The sequence below is a fragment of the Triticum dicoccoides genome, chromosome 2B (genome assembly GCF_002162155.2).
Source record: "Triticum dicoccoides isolate Atlit2015 ecotype Zavitan chromosome 2B, WEW_v2.0, whole genome shotgun sequence".
NCBI classification, from domain to species: Eukaryota; Viridiplantae; Streptophyta; class Magnoliopsida; order Poales; family Poaceae; genus Triticum; species Triticum dicoccoides.
Genome location: NC_041383.1, coordinates 5,992,264 through 5,998,263, shown reverse-complemented (window position 1 = coordinate 5,998,263; position 6,000 = coordinate 5,992,264). Strand labels below are relative to the sequence as shown.

Below are 6,000 nucleotides of genomic sequence, written 5' to 3'. Positions count from 1 at the left end.
CAAAAATTAATATATGCATATTGATTATGCATGTTCTAAGTCAATCTTAATAAAATTTGACCAAAATTGTAAAGAAAAACATCAATATGCCCAATATGTACATATATAGAAGCATATATAATCCATGTTCCTAGTTTATAAAGAATTCCCCCGCAAAAAATGGTTTATAGAGAATAATACCAAGTTTATGCAGGAGTATCTTCCTATCCTATAATAGCTTAATTAATGTTTCACTATCTCATGCAGGTAACGGTAAACTTAAAAGACAGAGGTTGCATGCAATGTGCATGTATGCATCACACGAGATGGACATCGTACGAGTGCCTACATGTGTTGAGATTGCATTCAGAAGTGTGGACGTTAACCACATAAATATGGCCTGAGGAACTAGAAGCTATATAAGACAGGTACGCACGTATTATCCATATTGTAAGAATTCAAATCGAATGATATAGTAGATGTAAAAGCATGTCTAACTGACAATTATTTACTCGGCTTATACTAATTTGCTGTACTATTTGGTGTCTTCTTCGTAGAATGCTGATATGAATTCATGATAAATAGTGGTAGTACTGCACCTTGGCAGTATATGTCAATCTCTTTCGGTCCCTTTAGACATGTAAAAACTTAAAAACATATACACTCGAAATAGGCTTTCACCTTGCTTTATAAACAAAGCAACCACAACAACCAAACAACAACTACAAGTGCAAAAAAGAAAACATAGGAACATAGCCATCTATAAAAAAAGGCGATACAAAACTCTTTGGAAGCAATAGATCAATGGTGAGGAGGCAAAGTGAGTTGTCCGCCCTGCCTTTATATGATCATCAACCATGCTGCCAGAAATTTAACCACAAAGTCAAAAGCACGCTGCAAAAAGATCTACTCGATGACAATCTTGTTGTGTGTAGTCTATATGGTCAAGGTCATGGCTGACAACACTAACCAGAAGAGGTGCATCCTCCTACCAGTACGGTTGGCGTGAGCCTCCAGAATTCGCCCATATCTGGGGACTGCCACTCAGGTCCCAGAGCCTCATGGACCCCGCAGAGAGAGATAGGCCATCACCGGAACCTTTCTGCTTTGCCACCTCCCCCGAGGAGAGGCGATCTCGTAAGAGCTGCCAATCGAAAATCCTTATCTTCAGTGGAAATGGTGTTTTCCAGATGGGAATGATCCACACAAGAGTAGGTGTCGAGCGAATCGAGAATAGCCCGTCGGGGACGAGGTGCCAGGAAGGACAATCTCCAGTTTTGACAAGCAAATGGTTGTGCATCAGCAATATGTATAAGTCAACATGACCGCTGACCATCACAAACACATTGAGGAACATCAATTGTCATATACATACATCAGAATGAATTAGACACAGCAAATAAGATAACATATGCATGGCATTTGACTGAAAGGGGCAATTCAGGCACTACGAAACTGACATAACATCGGAGTTACAGAAATAGTCCACATGTTTGTCCTTTTAATCCCCAGATGAATAAATTTCAAATTTGTTTTGGTAACTCAAAACTGTGTTTTTTGTTTTGTCATTTTTTGACAAATCTGACTCTTACGGGAGCAATGGATCGATCCATTGTTCATCCAAAAGCATTCATACTTGGTTCAAATTGAAGTCTCAATTTGGCTTGGTGTCAAAAACACTCGTCTCTAGACTGGAGGCAAGGAAAATTCTACTTCCTGCTTGCGGCTGTGGTCCACTGCATCTATTTGGACGGAGTGGATGCGGGTCTTGCGGTATAGCAGCCAGGAGTATACACCTATTTGCACAGTTGTGGACACAATGCCCATTACATTCGGTACCTGCACGCACATAATGATAGCAATGAGCAAGTGTAGCATGCATACAATGGAGATATTATTACCACATTGAGTAGATCAGAACAGAAGTCCGTTCACATAGGGATCTTCGGTACGATGAACTATATTAATGGCACCAGGGATAGATATTAAGTACCACAATGTAGGGGTTGACCGGGACGGTCATGAAGCCGTAGGGGGCCCAAGTACATGCACTTAAGAGGGAGATGGTGGCCATGATTAGTGGGGTCTTGTCATTGATCTGCTTGATCTTCATGATCACCAACATCTGGTGTACAAATACGATCGGTTCAATCCACCAATGAGAAAACGGACAATAGATTGATAAATCACACTAGGAAGTGCACTTCACAGGCCGTAGCTTGCACTTACCAGATCATATGCTGGAACAATTTGTGTAGATGCTCCAGATATCGAAGCTATGACATCGACAAAAATACTACTCCACCTATGAGTGATGAGCACCATCGAGGCTACTAGTACTGCCGTTATTAAGGCGAAGACCAAGAATGCAGAAAGAATGAATATGGCATGCCGACGCTTGGTCCGTTCCGCAAACGTGATGTAGAAGGTGGTGTAGGAAAAATGAACGAGGATTCCCATTCCGCTGACGATGAAGAGCAAGAGCTTGTTCGGGAGATCCGTCGAGGCATACAGTGTCCACATCACACTGTTGAAGAATGCCAAGACATGTCCATATACCTTCCGATCTCCTACAGACCCTTCCTCCCAAACAGGTATCACCATAGTGCACCTGCGCGAACAAGACAAATGGATGGCCACTTAGGTAAAAAAACACGAGTGACAGTATTTTGTTGAATTTTATTATAGCCGGATGATGAACTTTAGAATAATTAAAAATAGCTAGGCTACATGCATTACTGAGGCTGAGGGCGTTCTACACTTTTCAGAAAAGGGTAAAAACCCACGAGGACAATTTTTCCACAAGTATATGGGGTCCAACACGTATCCAAAGGTCAATGTATATTAGTACGGGTTTCTTGCACATAGGAGTGCTGCGTTTTACTCCCTCACATAGAGCATCTCATATAGTATCACTTTCTGGATTATTGGAGTTGTTACTTTGGAGTTCCCTAATATCCCGTAAGTCAGTTCTGTCTTTCTTTCACTAGTAGCGACTTCTGCTGGAACGACTAGTGTTGAACTTTGGGGCTAGGAAGGCGGCAGGCAATGGTGGGTGGGATGCGCTGGGAGGTGAACTCGGTTCAGGATGCGTGTGAGCAATGAACTCCATCTACATGATCAGGTGAGTACGGCCGTAATAAGGCCCCACGTGCTCCGAAGAGGCGTGACCACGGAGTTCCACGACGAATATGTAGGCGAGTCTGACAGCGGAGCAACATAGGGTAGTGGTGAGACTAGAATGGCTAAAAATGGGGCGGACAGGGTGGACGAAGCGGTACAAGCGGTGAGCTTCAACTACCATGACTCCACGAGGCACTAGGACGTGTGGTGGTGGGGGAGGTAGGGGCGGTGGAAGTTCGTGCGGCACAAAAACAATTGTTAGGGGAGTTGTATTTCACCCTCTACATGGGAGAGTTGGGTGGAGCCACCAAACACGCGAAGGCCATGACTAGGGTCTATAGAAGAACCTAGTCACACCGCCACTAGAGGGGAAGCCGGCAAAGCCTGTGTGTGCCCTAGGGAAGGTTGCGGCAATGCATTTCATGGTGCACGTGCGGTGGTGGGCCTTGGCTAACGGCTAAGTGCACTGCCGGCTTGGTGGCCCCAGTTCTTTCCTTCACTATCGGTGGGGATTGTGGAGGGTGAACAACGCTATGGCTAGAGTACGGAATCACCAGTGGCTAGGTCTGAGTACGGGGATGACGCATGGCTTCTAGCAGCAAGCGGAGGCACCGCCGTCATGGGTCAGTAGTGTAGGTTCCTGATGGAGGTGCTCAATGTGGCGGTGGTTGGCTGGTTCGTGGACCTGACTGACGGAGGTCTCGATGTGGTCGGTGCCATCCTGTGGGTGGCGGCATAGGACGCCCACTCGAGCTATAGATTGTAGTGGCCACCAAAAATTCTTCATGTGGTTTCTCTTCCCAGACCTAGTGGCTACCGTCGGTGACTCATACTAGCGACTTTGCGAGATGCAACCGAAGTGGTCCATTTTTATACTAATGTGAGTTTTGGACATATTTTCGAACTCGTGCTCATACTTGTTATAGTACATGTAAATATTTTTATACCATCGTGGGTTTTGGAGGCTCTCACTCTGGATAGTTTGCGTTCGGAGATGTGATGCAATATATCAACAACGGCATGACACTGAGGCTGTTGTGTAGCGGCGGCAGTCGGACTTCTTGCCCAACGCATGTACATGCTGGGATCGAGGAAAAGTGGTAGCAACAACACATGATTGACATCGATTTGGTGGCGCTTCTCGATTACCCGGTCTCGAGCTCCGGGGTGGAAATCCTAGGTATAACCCAAGTTGGTTATACGTGTCAATGGCAATGTTTTTGTTTCTTTACCTTGTTGGAGGCATTGCTCGGATATGGCAGACTTGTTCTTGACGGTGAAAACATAGAATCTGTCCTTTGATGGTTGGATCCGGTGTAGGTGACGCTCGAGCATCGTTCCCTTCATGTAGACATTGCTATTGAAGAACGTCATTTTCCTTGTGGGTTCAACAGATGGTTGGTGCGGCTATGTTCATTCTTGTAGTTTTTTTTATCATTGTTTTGAAGTTTTTTCTCTTTTTCCTTACTTAGGTATAGCTTTGATATTGTATGACTTTCCTATTTATCGGCATGCTTATTTGTGTGTGTGCAATGGTGTTGGCTATGTGCACACTAGCTATGCAAAGGTCAGACGTGTGCTCATTGTGTTTACATCAATTGGATGCTTCATTTTTAGTGACTAAAATCCACCCTTTTGTTGAAAACATGGTGGAGTTGTGGAAAAATGTTGGTGTTCACGAAAAACTATGTCGATTGAGGATCCCATTGCGGGGATGCTAGAGTACCTAAATCCCCAATAGTGTCATTATTTTTTAGGATGGGGGCTCTTACCATGATGAATTTCTACATGCTTAAAGAGGTCGTTGGCACGTAGCTTAAAAATAAGTAGATTCAAATGTGTTATATCGAAAAGTTGTTGTGTTGGAGAAGTGGTTCTGAGCAATGCAGCCGTTTGTTCGCAAACCAGTTGTGTGAGTTCTCAATTGAGTGAAAAGTATAAAATACCTCTGAGACGCCGAGAGGCCGTTTATGCATCGATTCAATGATAATAACTTGAGTTAGTTGTGTTTCACTAAGTTTGAGTTATTGTATATATGCATCGCTATAGTACAAACATGATGTTTCAGTTACATTCTCTCTATGTTTGTAATGATATATGGCATTGTTAATATCGATCACTAATTAATGCACAACCAATCTTTCGATCTACTAAAGGTGGTGGAAGACAAAGAATATAAGATGGCGCTTGAAGGGATATGATCTCGACGGGGATGAAGGTGACATGATGGTTATACCCAGGTTTGAGGCCACCAGATGGTTTGGAACCCTACACCCCGCCTATCTATCTTCATTGATCAATGAGAGAATTATAATGTTGTAGAACTAATCTTGGGAGCTAGGTTATGGGCATGTTGCTTCACACATATTATTGTCTTTGACATTGGCCCGCTTGTCCCTTATATAGGTAGAAAAATGAAGGTAAATGTAGCAAATTTGGAAGGTTATGATATGATTGGGTGATGCCACAGTTGCAAGTGTATCTCTCACTACCACTACTGCGGAACTGCTTACATGTGGGGCCTCACTAGTGGTGGGCAGCCATCTGCACCCGCCATTGGTAATTTGGGCACTTATGAGTGGAGGTGGCGGCATTTTGTCCCACCACTTGTATGCAAGTACCAATGGTAGGCGCCATTTCCCACCCGCCACCGGTAACATGGGCTCCGGCAAGCGGTGGGCCAAATACACTAGTGATAGGTGCATAATCGTGAGTGCCACTTGTCAATCACATACTAGTGGTAGACAGGTAGCAAACATCCGCCACTGGTAATATGGGCCCCTATTTCATCCACAATAGTCATGGTGGCCACGGGTACATTTTTAGGTATTTTTTAATGGTTTATGGTATTTTGGGTTTTCAATGTTTATGGTGTTGTATGAAAAATGTTTGAACTTT

General features: G+C 44.0%; 1 long non-coding RNA gene across 1 annotated transcript in view; it reads left to right on the top strand.

Annotated features, from left to right (window-relative positions):
• LOC119366775 overlaps window positions 1-5,512 on the top strand; it is a 6,864-nt gene extending 1,352 nt beyond the window's left edge. Inside the window, exons 3-4 of the long non-coding RNA XR_005176103.1 lie at window positions 247-407; window positions 5,259-5,512. This is a non-coding gene — a long non-coding RNA (uncharacterized LOC119366775). The remainder of the gene's footprint in view (window positions 1-246; window positions 408-5,258) is intronic.
• Window positions 5,513-6,000: the final 488 nt, after the last annotated feature.